At 41.1% G+C, this 14613-nt stretch overlaps 1 long non-coding RNA gene across 2 annotated transcripts; it reads right to left on the minus strand.

The window, feature by feature from the left end:
• Positions 1 to 7798: 7798 nt before the first annotated feature.
• LOC119089111 lies at positions 7799 to 13704 on the minus strand. Of its 2 annotated transcripts, XR_005092942.1 has the most exons (6): positions 13598 to 13704; positions 13327 to 13396; positions 9766 to 10002; positions 9145 to 9252; positions 8604 to 8834; positions 7799 to 8272 (listed from the first exon to the last, which is right to left on the minus strand). It is a non-coding gene; the product is annotated as an uncharacterized LOC119089111 (long non-coding RNA). The 2 variants fall into 2 exon arrangements; XR_005092941.1 differs by lacking the exon at positions 13327 to 13396 and having other exon boundaries at positions 13598 to 13698.
• Positions 13705 to 14613: the final 909 nt, after the last annotated feature.

Raw genomic sequence — 14613 nt, forward strand, 5'->3', positions numbered from 1 at the left:
GGGGGCTTAATCAGTGCGCGAGCACACACACACACACACACACACACACACACACACACACACACACACAAAGCCTCATTGCCAAATCTGTTCTCTATCTGTGACATAGTGTTTCAGAGAACCAAGGCTTCTGTGTGATGTGCCCATGGGTCAAAACTTAATCCACCTTTCAAGGTATCTAGGTTTTGTTCTAAGGAAATTTTCTAGTTGCTGGAAGAAATACCAATGAAGCTAGGACCCCCAAAGGCCCTACCAACATCTCAATGCTCAGTGGTACAGGAGCACTTGTGTGTGTCCTTGATACAAAGTAGACTCAGAAGATCATTTCTTAGCACTTCCAGGAGATTACTAGAGGTTTCCTCTGATTGTGATTGAGAGATACAAGACTCTTATTAGACGAATATTTGTATATAGCTTCGATATGAGGGACACAAGCATAGGGAAGAGGTTAGAAACCTAGGGCCCCACTTGGTTTGGACTATGCAATGCATCCCTCTTCTTTTAATGCACTTAGCAGCCTGAGGCCCTTATCTCCATGTATTATGGGTATACACCTCACTCCAAACAATGTATCTAGTTGCCTGTTGCACCTTAGAACCCCCACTTATATCAGCAGGCATGCACATCTTACTCTAAACAATGGGAAAAGTTTCTCTTCCCCTTAATGACCAACAAACTTAGATTCTACTCAGTCATACTGTGTTTATCTCAAGGTAGGGGAGTAGAAAGGCCAATCCACCTGAACTGTGGTTTTTGTTTGTTTCTTGGTTGGTTGGTTAGTTAGTTTTTTGAGATTTATTTATTTTTACTTTATGTATATGGGTGTTTTGCCTGCAAGTATGTCTGTGTGCCACATGGGTACAGTGTCCACAGAGACCAGAAGAGGACATTGGGTCTCTAGTTACAGATGATTGTGAGCTACCATGTGGGTGTTGGAATCAAACTCAGGTTCTCTGGAAGAGCAGTTAGTGCTCTTAACCATTGAGCCATCTCTCCACCCCATGAACTGCTTTTGAAATTATGCACAAGGCAAACTATGTCTTCATAGTAAACTTTTAGAGGAAATCCCCATTTACCTTATCATGCCTATGCATAATTGGGCATTCATATGATTAAAATTAGATGCATTATGGAAAGGGACATGCACAGGAAAAAAGATTATATAACAATTTGCCAATCATGTTAGTGAGTTGCCCACATTTTTGCCTCAGCTCTTGCAACCAAATTCCTCTGTCTCTTGAACCCCATAAAAGGAAACCCTAAACTACAATCATTGCATCTTCACTCATGTGGCTTTCTGTCAATCTATCTAACCTGTAATATTACTTCACTCTGAATAAAGTTTCCCTGCTACTTTGCAATCCACAAGTGTCTTTATTTAATTCTTATTAAATATATTTATTCTTATTATATATATTATTATATATAATAATTCTTATTAATTATATTTAAATTATTTAATTTAAATAAGATGCCAAGAATCTAGAAACACTCAGTCCAGACCCTGACCACTAAGGAAACTATCCCTTCTTACTGAAGAATAAGGAAAACATATACCCTGGCTAGTAAAACTCAAATTATACTACCTGCCACATGGATAGTGAAGGCTGGAGAATGAGCAAGCAGGTAGGAGGGGAGGCCAGAGAAGTGTCAGGGAGTGTCCCTAAATCATGAAACCAGACCAAGGACAAATTCTCCACAAAATGGTGTGATGGCAAAGAGCACAAGTCAAGTCTTTGGAGCAAACTGTTGGAGAATCCATCTGTGTAGCATAGAAAGGGTCTCATGGAAATCTGGGGACATTTAGTTAATGGCTCCTAACTGGAAAATTAACGTTGGGAGAGAGAACACATAGAATAGAGGGAGCCCTTTAACATACTAATGGTTAAGTCATTTTATTTTCTATAAACCTTAGGTGAGATTTAGTTGGGTTGGACTAAAACAGATCCTTATAGATCTCCTGAGTTACTGTGAAACAGGGTCTTGTCTAACTTCAAGGGAGTAAAAAGGTATTTTAGATCATCTTTCCACTCTGTGGAAGCTGTACCTCCATCCCAAAGATCAGCTACCCTTCTGAAGTTGAATGTCCACAAAGCCACTCCATTACAAGAGCAGCTATGCATGTAGTATGCATCCTTTCAAGTCTGACTCTCGAACAGAAGTAGCCAGAGAGTGTAAGTCATTCTCTATCAAAATCAACTGGAAGTATGGGCTCTCTTTCAGGTTGATGAGCTTCAAAATGACCTGAGGCAAAACCTAGCTGTTGCCAACCTTACTGAGGCAGAATGCAATGTAACCAGAGACTACTACATTTAGGGACCTGGAGAGGTAGGAACACTCTCTTCAGGCTGAAGAACATTGTCTGAGTGATTGAGATGTTCTTTATTTGTACGACTGTTATAGTTAAGACCTAAATGACTCCTATAGTTCATGTATTGAAGGTTTGGTCCCCAACACAGCATTGTTCAGAGGTGCAGCCTTTGGGAGGTGACTAGATCATGAAATTTCTGACTTCATTAATGGTTTGATTCATTTATAGATTTTTTTTTTTTTGAGACAGGGTTTCTCTCTGTAGTTTTGGTGCCTGTCCTGGATCTCGCTCTGCAGACCAGGATGGCCTCAAACTCACAGAGATCCACCTGACTCTGCATCCAGAGTGCTGGGATTAAAGGCGTGTACCACCGCTGCCCCATTTATGGATCCTTAATGGAAAATTAAGAGGTGGTAGAAACCCAAGGGATTGTGGGAAGAGAGAAGAAATAGGCCATTGAAGGTATGAACCTGAAGGGTGCATTTTATCCCTGGCTCCTTCCTCTAAGTCTTTACTTCCTGTCCAGTGGAGAGGAGAAATTTCTACTGTTACATACTTCTGCCATGGTGAGCCACCTCACTTTAGGCCCAGAGCTTCTGGGCCAAATAATCATATGCTGAAAACCCCAAAATCATGAGCCAAAATAAGAATCCCTGTATTAAAGTAGGTGTTTCTCAGGTGTTTTGTCATAGCAACAGAAAGTTGGCAGACACAGACATTTTCCTCCACACTAGCAAAATAGATGCATTTGGCAAGTCTTTCACATGGCCGCTGTGAGAGTTCCTGATAGTGCACTTGAGTAGGGCTTTGTGTTCCTGCTAAGTGAAAGGTTGAACAAACAGGATTTTGTAGTCACCAACCTGCAGGCCTAACAGTTCCTTGTGAACAGCAAAGAGAACGAGGCTTGGAACAGACAGAGCTGTGAACTATCCAGCTAAAAAAGGCAAAAAGGCTCCTCTAGCTAAAATGCAGCCTCAGACACAACTCTCTCCAATTATGGCTAGCTAGGCACACTTAAGGTGATCTCATTAAGAGATCTTGTTACTGGTAGGTTGGGATGCTCCCTTCTCTACCTGAATGACCATCACAGAATGTTCCAATAATGACCCAAAGGGCAGTTCTATCTTTAGACATTAGACAGAAAGAACACAAGGAATAAATGTGATCCCAGTCTCTCTCACTAACTCCACAGTCTGTTAAAATAAGGAAGTTTCTGTTTCATTGATTATCAAGAATTAGTTGAGGTAGCCAGGTGGTGGCAGAGATAGGCGGGTCTCTGAGTCTCTGAGTTCAAGGCCAGCCTGTTCTACAGAGCTGGTTCCGGGATTGCCAGGACTACACAGAGAAACTCTGCCTTGAAAAAAAAATTAGTTGAGGCTTCTCCTAAGTGCAAAAATTTACCTTGTGGGTTTCAATGTCTTTCAAAGTTGGGGAGGGGAGGAAAGAACCGAGTCACTAACAGGGAATGACTTATTCTGTCTCTGGGTGTGGAACTGTCAAGATTTGAACCCTTGTATTAGTCAACTTTTCCTTACTGTAGCAGATGCCTGAAATATTCAATGTGTAAAGTTATCTTGGTGCTTCTGTAGTTACCTGGCCCCATTGCTCTTGGGCCTCTGGTGAAGCGGCATGGCCTGGGCTAGAGCACACACACACCAGAGCAAAACTACTCAGCTCATTGTCAGGAAGCAAAACTGAGAGTGGAGGGGGCGGTTTTTTCGCCTGTCCCAGGCACATCAGTGACCCAAAGGCCTCTCCTTAGGCCCCGCCTTCCAGCAGCTCACAAAGGCTACCACTCTGGAGACCAGATCTTTAACACACAGGCCTTTGAGGGGAGTTCAAGGTTCAAGCGACAGCACTTTCCACAGAGACTCCCTGGTGTCAGCAGCTTTTCTCATGGGCCACTCTTCACATGGTTTCAGAACACTCACCCTTATCTCATCCCTAAGGGACGTAACTGGAATAACAGGATCTAAAGCTTTTCATGGGGTAGGACAGTTAGAGGTTGAAGAATGGCAGCCAGAGAGGACCTGATCCCTACAGCCTGAGAAGGTTATCAGGGGGAAACCCAGAACAAGATAAAGAAGGAACATGGCCTGTACATGTCCTTTTTTAAAACAAACAAACAAACAAACATTTGTATAGCTTTAAAAGAAAACCCAGCCTGTGAGAACAGCACTATTATGATGTTGTGGCCTTGAGCATGTACCACTTAGACCTCTGCAGAAATATAAACTCAGATGCTGTTCTTAGATCCCCTAGCATATGCATGTGGAGGCCATGCTTCCTGGAGGCAGCCCCCAGGCACTGATGAACCATGCAGGGACTATTAAGTCAGACTCATTCATTCTGTGTAAGATGAAGGACTCTCCCCATAGGCGAGTTTGGCTTGAGAGCAGCCTATCAATTAGACTGAGGCTTTACTAGAACTGGGTTCCAGTTCAAAGATCTTTCTAACTTCTCTTTCTCTTCCTCTGACCCTTCTGGTTTGTTTAGCCTGAGATCATAGCCCTACATGCTGTCTCTACCTTCTCCTGTGTTCCATCCCTCTTTTTCTCTCACTGGCATTGACTCAAATAAATTTCTGTTTTCTTTCTTTTTGTTTTTTTCTGGTTTTTCGAGACAGGGTTTCTCTGTGTAGCTTTGTGCCTTTTCTGGAACTCACTCTGTAGCCCAGGCTGGCCTTGAACTCACAGAGATCCACCTGCCTCTGCCTCCCAAGTGCTGGGATTAAAGGTGTGTGCCACCACTGCCCAGCAATAAACTTCTTATATACTAAGAGATCAACTAAGATCAACTTTGCCAAGACCTTAATTAACATATCCAGTGACACCCGTGTATGCTTATCATCGACAACAATCTGTTAATTATATTTTTCTGTACAAGATACTACACCAGGGATGAGGAGTAGAGAAAGAATATTAAGAGATACAGATCAGGGTGTCCACCACCAGAAAGGCATTCACTGACTACGTAACATGAGTCCCATAGATACAGTGATGAGCAGTAGAAAGTACAGGGCATGCTTCTAATAGTGTCGTGTAATTACTTATTTACACAACTGCCTGTATCTCAGCAAGGCTGATTTTTTTTCAAACTGTAAGAGACATTATCTGATGTGAAATGATAGTAGAGTCACAGGACGCACCATTCAAAATGAAAGAGAAGATACTAGAAGACAGCACATATTGTACGTAATATTACAGTATGAAACTTTTATTTGTACACATTTTAAAATACTCACACAAATATATGTGGATAATGGATTACATTGTGAAATGTGCTTGTTATGTCAGTTAGGAATTGAATTTAAGAATTAGCTAGTCCACGTGCTTCTTAAAAGCAGGGGCAGTGATCTAGGGCTGTGTCCCAGCAGAGTCTGAGTAGATGGAGGCTCTCAACAGTTATTTGTTGATAATGTTTGCTGAATAAGGGAAGAGAAAGTAATCTTTCTCTTTAAGAATAGTGCTCTAGCTCTAAGAATGGTGGTGGTGGTGGTGGTGGTGGTGGTGGTGGTGGTGCATGCCTTTGATCCCAGCACTTGGTAGGAAGAGCCAGGTGGATCTCTGTGAATTCGAGGCCAGCCTGGTCTACAGATCGAGAGCCAGGAAAGGCGCAAAGCTACACAGAGAAATCCTGTCTTGAAAAAAAAAACCCAAAAAAAAGCTCCATTTAGAAAAATAGAGCAAGAGAAAGAGGAAGACCATGCCATGGCTATGACATAATCACAGATTCAGAGGGTTTCATAGATTCAGGTCGGGATACTCAAGACTTTAATGAACTGGAGGTTCCATGGAGTCAGTGGATTTCTAGATTAACTAATCTATTAGTACAGAGAGGAATTAAGAAAGGATATGTTGGCTGGAAATTAATGTCAAAATGACCAGCAAGCTTCTCCAAGCATAATTTTTCTGTGATGAAGTGATCAAGTAATAATGTCAAAATAAAATACTTGCAGAGTGTGTGTGGGGGGGGTTGTTTCATTTAACGATCTCAACCCATATTTATTGTTTATGATATTGAACATTTTTACTTTTATGTGAATGAGTATTTTGCCTTCATGTATATAAGTGCACCATATGCATGCAGTGCCTTTGGAACTCAGAATAGGATGTTGGATCCTCTTTGAACTGGAGTTATGGAGTGTTGTGAACCACCATGTGGGTTCTGGGACCCGAACCTGGGTCTTCTACAAGAGCAAAAAGTTCTCTTAACTGCTGAGCCATCTCTCTTGACCCTCAATTCATAATTTTGTTACAAGTTACATTTCAGACATTCTGGGAAGCAGGAACAGAGAGGCAGCAGTATCTTCACCCAATAGAAAGCAGCCAAGTTTCTTAATTCTTCACTGTTGAAGTGAGCCAAGGTGGGCACTTAGTCTGAAATGTGCTTACTCTCTAGGCTTCCTCTTCTCAAGGCCATTATGTGTACAGAGGGTCCCAATTCTTATTCAGTATAACTGTAGATGTGTATCGCTTTTTAAAAACTTTTAAATTATATTTTATTTATTTAAGTATTCTATGTGGGAGTGGCTCAGGTGCTACTGTTCCTGTGTGGCAGTCAGAAGACAACATGTGGAAGTCACTTCTCTTCTTCCAACATGTGGGGTGCTGGGGACTGCTTTCATGTCACCAAGGTTGAGTGGCAGACGCCTGAACACATAAAGCCATCTTGTTAAACTCTAAATAGTTATCTCTTACATAGAATTGATTGTGATGGATTCAAAGTCATGTCATTTCCTCATGCCTTGGGAAAATAGACTTATTATATGTTCTCTTTCAGTGTCACAAGTGTTTCTCATGATGCCTAAAATTAAATCATAGTGTTTAAGAACTAAGACAAGGGCTAGAGAGATGGCTCAGCAGTTAAGAGCATTGGCTGCTCTTCCAGATGACCTGGGTTCAATTCCCAGCACCCACATGGCAGCTCACACCTGTCTGTAACTCCAGTTCCAGGGGGTCTGACTCTCACACACAGACATGCAGGTGAAACACCAATGCACATAAAAATTAAAAACTAAGCAAAAAACTAAGACAGAACCAAATGATACCTAAATATTAAAATGGATTTCTAGCATCTACATGGTATCCCATAACCATGTATAACGCCAGTTCCAGAGGATCTGACGTCCTCTTTTGACCTCCTCCATGAGGCATCAGGCACACATATGGTCACATACATACATGCAAGCAAAACACTCAAAATAAATACATCTAAAAATACTGAAATTATTTTTGAGGTGATGATAATGAATTGCCACACATGGTAATGAGAATGCATTACCAATTTCAATACATATTTGTTGGCTCTGATGTCTGTTTGGGGCGATTGATTGAGCCTGAAAAGGGAAGATAATTCAAAACTGCCTATAAGAGAATATTCTGTAACTTGACTGTGACTATAGCAAGCATGATTAGATTGGGCGAAATTACTGCACTGTTCAAAAGACAGCTGTTCAAAAGCAGGTCAAGCATCCACTGGAAAAAATAGACTTAGACAAATTGTTTTTACTCCCAGGAACTCCCACTAAGGTCTTAACAGGAGTTAATAGTCCACTGATGTCTGTTTAGACAAATAGGTTGACCAGCTTACAAAGTAAACAAATGATTCTAGCATGAGCTAAACTTCCTTGCCAAGCAGGGATTGCTTAGAAAGCAGGTCTGGACTCAGGACAAGCTGGAAACAGCTTCTCTGCTGAGGTAGGAGGAAAGAACAGGCTGCTTTTGATGGCAAAGATAAGGCTAGTGGAAGTTATTTACCCATCCCCCCCCATACCTGGCCATAGGCTCAGAAAGGCACAATCCATGCTAGAAATGGCCAGCTTCTCAGAGGTCTCCACACTTTCCTGGTGGTGGTCCTCAGGTGGGCAGGGCAGATCACAAGGCACCAGACTCTTCTCTGTGCTTCTTTCGTGAGCAGTTCAATAAGAGATGTTTCTTCTTGTTCCTGGGGGAAATTTCTCTTAAAGAAAAAAAAAAGAAAAGAAATAAGCTTGTGTTGATTTGCATGAAATTTGAATTCCTCACCATGCCAGAAAACAGCATCTCATTTCTGACACCAACTTCTATAAACATCAAGGGTGAATAGACCCTAACCCAACTTGAAAATCTCATCCCCACCTTTCACCCCCCTCCCACCCTCCAACCCCCTCCCCCCCCCGTGCAAAGCAGGAGGGAATGTGACAACTAAAAGTGTCACACTCTTCTAGGGCAGAAAGCACACACTAGTCTCATAGCTTGCAGATGTCAGGGCGCTGTTGTGTTCTGTCTCAGTAGACACTTCCCCAGGTTACCTGTGGCTTGCTTTACATGTTTTCTTAACAGAAATGGGCTTCCATGTACTCGTAGCCATCGTCATAGTTGCAGATTAACCCTTCTTGGTGTTCTACTCTGATGTTCCTAAGTCTGACATTGGAGCCTACAGCTTGTCTGCAGTAGAGTACAATAGTCTTGTTGTGGGTTCCAGGATCATAGGCAATGGTAAAACTAGAACTGAAGTTGCTAAAGTGGTTGACCTGGTAGATCTGTGGGACAGAGGTTTGAGAAGAAGATTGAAATCACTCACTTACTTACTCAACGTTCATTGAATCTGCAGTATGTCCTGGGCAGGAGTTAAGGGGAACTAAGAACAGATACATAAGACATTTTTATGCACCCATTGGGAGAAGGGTAACTGTCTAGCTGAGAAATTTGTAGTTTTAAAATGGGCATTCTAAGTCAGAACCATAGAGGTTGCCTGCTTGTGGGATCAAATTGCTGTTGTGGGGTTTGGACACCAACAGTTTTCCATTAATAAACCCACTTAAAACTTTAGAGAAATTATATAGCACTTACTGAGATGTAGAGTGAATATTGTCAGGTCAGCATATCTATTTACTTGGGAAATTGCTTGCTGAGTAGCAGAGCTGGTATCCTGGTGATTCATTTCTGTGCTGAAAATAGCTAAAAATGTATGAAAGTTCCTTTACATCCATTGTTACACATGGACATAAGGAGAGCCATACCCTAAAAACTATGACAGCGGTAACTCCAAATATTCATGATGGGATATGATCCAGAAACCATGATGGCTAATATTTTTTTCAGTCACTATCAAAAACATCTTTCATAATTCTCTTGATTGGTTAAGCTTTAGGTTTCTTTGTTGATGGAATGTGTTGTATCTAATCCACTCACCTCACAGAGTGGTGTAAAGCTCAGCTTCTTGACCTGCGGGATGACTGGTTGTGGGATCACTAAGAATCTGGCAATAGCAAAAGCTGAGAAAACTAATTAAAACATGAACTGAGTCTAAGGTGTCTCTGGTGGCACTCACCACTGTTGCTTCCTGTGAAGTCACTGCAGCCTTGATTCTGAACACACAGCATGAGCTAGGTTTATATTAAATACAGTTACATAGATTTAGTTATGATTTATTTTCAGAAAATCCTTGATTTGTATACCTATTTTACATACCTGGGACTGTATAAAAACCATTGGGTGAAAGGTCTTACAAGGCCGAGGAGATGATTTAGTTGATAAAGTATGTGCTTTGCCAGGACAAGGCCATGAGTTCAATTGCTAGAATCCATTTTTTTTTTAAAGGAAAAGCCAAGTGGCACAGACTTGTAATCCCAGGAGAAACAGGCAAGGCAGATCCTTTGGGGCTTGTTGGACAGCTGGTCTACAGTGCTTGGTAAGCTCCAAAGCAGTCTTAAAAAACAAAAAGGATGGAAGGTGCTTGAGGAATGGCACTCAAGGTTGTCCACAGATCTCAATGCAAATGCTCACACTCATGTACCCTGTATGCACACATGTGTATAGATACACACATGCACAGACAATGGGTCCCAAGTGGACCAAAGTTTAAGAAGTATAAAGTATCAAATGAGATCATGAGAATTGAAAATAGTCATTCTTTTCGTCCTACCCCAACATTGCAAGTCTATTGCCAGGATCCCATTCCACAAAGCACATGTCCAGAGAGGCTAACATGACAGGAAAGAGGCTACTTGGCTCTGGCGAACCACTGTGAAGAAGGGTAAAGACGAGGTCGACTCTGGTTCCATCGGCTCAGAATGCCTCTGAATCTAAGTGGCTCAGTCACCTTTGTCACAATAGAACAGGTTTTGTTCAGAATCCCTAAAGCGCATTTCCCTGCTTCTGCCTAGAACATCAAACATTCATTGTCTACCTCATGAAAGACACCAGGCTTCAAAGATGAAAAGGCACAGCTTCTGTTTGTAAGATGTTTCAGGAAGAAATAGAGATAGACCATGAAATGAAAGAGAGCTTTATTGGCTACTTGAATCAGGACCAAGATAATTCAAGAACGTTAGAAGTCATGTGTGAACCATGGCTGACCTATTATCCTAACACTTGTCAAGAGATATCAGGTGGCCTATTCTATAGAAGGGAAAAGCAGACCACCCAGTGTGATAGAGAGCCTTGCTTACATTGGAGACACCTGGAATTTTATTCCCAGACTTTAGCAGATGTGAGGGTTTTGTTGTTGTGAATTCAAGTTCTAGGGTGTGAATAATCAAGATTATAGTGGGTTATAAATAAAAATAAAATTGTAGTGAGGACTAGAAAAAATAAAAACAGATGAATGGGAAACCACAGGGTAGTTTATAATCAAAGAGGCATCACAGGTCACCATATAAACTAAGAAGTAAGATGTGGATTCATTTTGCTGCAAAAACTGTTGTCCCCTAGTACAGAAAAAACTTACGGCATTCTTTTTCAATGAGGAACTGTTCTCTGATCACATGGTCCAGGCACTTGCCACCAAGCCTGATGACCTGAGTCTAATCCCTGGAGTCCACATGGTGGAAGAAGAGAACCAGTTATTAGAATGTGAAAGTGACCTTTACAAAAGCTTGAAAAAAGCTAACATTGAGATGCATGTCAAGTTTTGGTCAATATATTATCAAATCTGAATTTTCTTTTATTAGTGCCTAATTATAATTTTGTCTAAGACTAAGTCTAATAAGATTAAATGTTAAATGAATAAAGACTTATCATTCTTGTAAAAAACAAAAAACAAAAAACCTTTTAGCTCTTTATTCCATGTGTCCTTGAGCAATGAAGAAAAGCTGGCTTCCTTGATAAGGATGCCCTACTCTTAATCGAAGCAAAGAACCAAGAGTCAGTGGCACAAAGTGTCCCCAGAGGAAGAGATAGAGTAAAGCTAGACAAGAGACAGAGAACAATAGAGACAGGAAGAAAAGACAGGAAACCAAAGGAAGAGTGAGGTTCACAAAACTGATGCCGAGTTACTAGGCTAAATGCTGAAGACAGCACTTGAACAACTGAGAAGACTTGGGTTTAGTGATCAAATTGGTGATCTGGGAAGAAAGAGGGAAGAAAAGACTGAGTGCAATATGCTAAAGAAAAAAAAGCAGTCAAAGAATGAAGACAGAGTTACAGTAAAATGTGGTTGAGGGTATTTATGGAGATTAGTTGTTTGTCTAATGTTCCACTAAACACTGACATGCATATCTTTTTATAGGGGCCCTATTAAGTATGTGCAGTGGTGTGAATACAAATGGCCCACATAAGCTAGTGAGCACTGTTAGGAGATGTGACCTTGTTGGAGTAGGTGTGGCCTTGTTGGAGGAAGTGTGTCACTGGGGCAGCCCTTGAGGTTTCAGGTTCAAGCCAGGCCCAGCATCACTCTCCCTTCCTGCTGTCTTAAGATCTGTGCTAGAACTCTCAGTTCTTCTCTAGCACCATGCCTGCCTGCATGCTGCCACACTTCCCACCATGATGACAATGGACTAAACCTCTAAACTGTAAGCCAGGCCCAATTAAATGTTTTCCTTTTATGAGATTTGCCATGGTCATAGTATTTCTTCACAGCAGTAGACACTCCAAGACAGTATTATAATAATAACAATTTTATATTTAATATTAATACTATGTTTTTTATAGTAATTATTATTTTATATATCTGAACATTTCAATCCAGACCAACCAGTAATTTACATAAGTTAATTTACTACATTATATGACTAGAATCAATATGGCTCATATTCAGAGTTCCATCTGTTAAACGCCTCACTAGATTACTTGTTCTTTTGAAAGAGGTTTATCTGGGCAACAGGAAAGAAATAATTTTATCTTTATTTCATAAGGAGAATGTTGTTAGAGGAAGTTTCTTTTCTTTTAAGACATAGAGATAAGAAGAAATATTTGAGCCGATGAGAAAGCCGTGGTGAAGATGGAGGTTGAAGATACAGAAAGATCAGTTTTGGTTGGATGGAAACATGCGATTGGTGAGATAAAATTCCCCCAAGGAACAGAAAGGGCTTTGGTAGCTGCCACAGTAAGTTAACTTGTAATGCAAGAGGAGGAAGAAAGTGGTCCCCGGACTTGATGATTAGGGCATAATATTGTTTGAAAGGGAAGTCAGTGGTTAACAAATGCTCCGTTGTTCTTGTGAGTTACTGGGCCCAGTCAGGCAGAGTCAGCCGCATGCACTTGTCATTTCTAATTATTCTATAAAAGTCGATTTAACAATGAAAAATTATCTGCCTCTATTATAGCAAACAACTTACGATGCTCCTTTTTGCTAAGGAGCCGATAGTCTCTGAATCGTTATGTAAACTGGAACTCTTTTAAGGGTCAGGATCTGAACTTGAGCTAGCTTAGGCAAAGGGGACCTACTCCCCAGGATTGGCGTGGCTAGTCTTGGGAAGACTGGTGATATGAACAATAAATCTCTACTGCATTAATCATGTAGTTACTTTTTTTTGCAGATGGGGAAAGTGAAGCACAGAGATGTTAGAAGATTAAATCATGGGGCTGGTGAGGTGGCTCCATGGGGTCAAGGTACTTGCCACCACACCTGACGACCTTAGTGCAATCTCCAGACCCCACGTGGTGGAAGGAGAGAAGCGACTCTCACAGATTGTCCTCTGACCTTCAGATGTACATCATTGCATGTACACACACACACACACACACACACACACACACACACACACACACTCAATAAATAACTGTAAAAAAATTTTTTTTAAAGAAAATTACCTAAAAGAGTCTTCAAGTTAGAACTGATAATAGATTCTTTTTCAACTTCGGGGCTAAATTGTTGTAGATACTAAATTAAAAACAGGATTTGGTTTCAGTTATAATTGTTACTGGTTTCCAGTTTGGCTTCTTTGTAAATTGTGGTGTCTGATTCGAAGTTCATTGCTGATTATATCCTCAAAAAAACCTCTGGGCAGCCTTAGGTATATATTTAAGAGCTAACTTCTTCCTTCTCACAGAAAGCAACAGGGAAAAGTCATAGCAAGCTCACCTTGGGCCAGCAAGTCTCTGCTTGGCACAGACGTGCCTTCATCTGGATTATTCACCGTGATCTCAGTGAGAACCCCACCTACAGTGTTGTAATGAGTGAGCAGAGGAGGAGGAAATCGCTGACACAAACTTCTGTGCTATCATTTCCTCTTCCACGCCAGATTAAATAGAGGACCTGCTTCCTCTGTAGCCCTGAGGAGGAGTATAGACATCTAGATACTTTCAAATAAAGGCATCCTGCTCTCACTCTGTATCTTTCAGCTTTCAATATTAGAAAGGGATTGCTGGGAGTGTGGGAGCTGGCATCTGGAGACCCATGACTTAGAAGACTGAGACCGGAGTCTCAGTTATTGAGTTCCAGCCCATGTCTCATGAAAGAACAAAGCAAAACCAAACAAAACGAGTATTCACATAATTGACCTGACTTAAGCACATTTTTTCTTTGTTAATGGAATTTGAAAAAGTAATTACTGAATGCTTATGTGTAAAGCAGAATTGTGGATTTTATCATAGATGGGGATCTCAGGTATGTGTATGGATGGAAGGAAAGAAATATAAAGAATAATATGTCTAATTTATATGCAGATCTTAGCCTAAGATATTGAAAGGATTTATGGTTGAGAAAACCTCCTAAGTGGGAACTTACTGTTGGACTCCAGAGTACTGGGCACGGCACACCAGGCACTCCTCAATGAGGAGAGCTGATTTTATGATGGAACTAGGCCTGTATACATCTTTCAAGTGGTTTTGTTCTCTTCCTCCCTGTGGATTCAGACTGAGCCTTTGTTCATTGGCCTGCTCTGTACTGAGCTGTTTGCTGCTATAACCTCACATGAGTCTTAATCCAACCCCATGCCAGTCTTACTCGTCTCATTTTACAGGCCAAGAGACTTTAAGTGTTGGTTAAAGTGGTTCTCAATATGTGGGTTGTGACCCCTAAGGGCCGCATATCAGATGTTTACATTATGATTCATAATGGTATCAAAATTACAGTTATGAAGTAGCAACGAAATAATC

This window comes from Peromyscus leucopus, chromosome 15, assembly GCF_004664715.2.
Source record: "Peromyscus leucopus breed LL Stock chromosome 15, UCI_PerLeu_2.1, whole genome shotgun sequence".
Lineage (NCBI taxonomy): Eukaryota > Metazoa > Chordata > Mammalia > Rodentia > Cricetidae > Peromyscus > Peromyscus leucopus.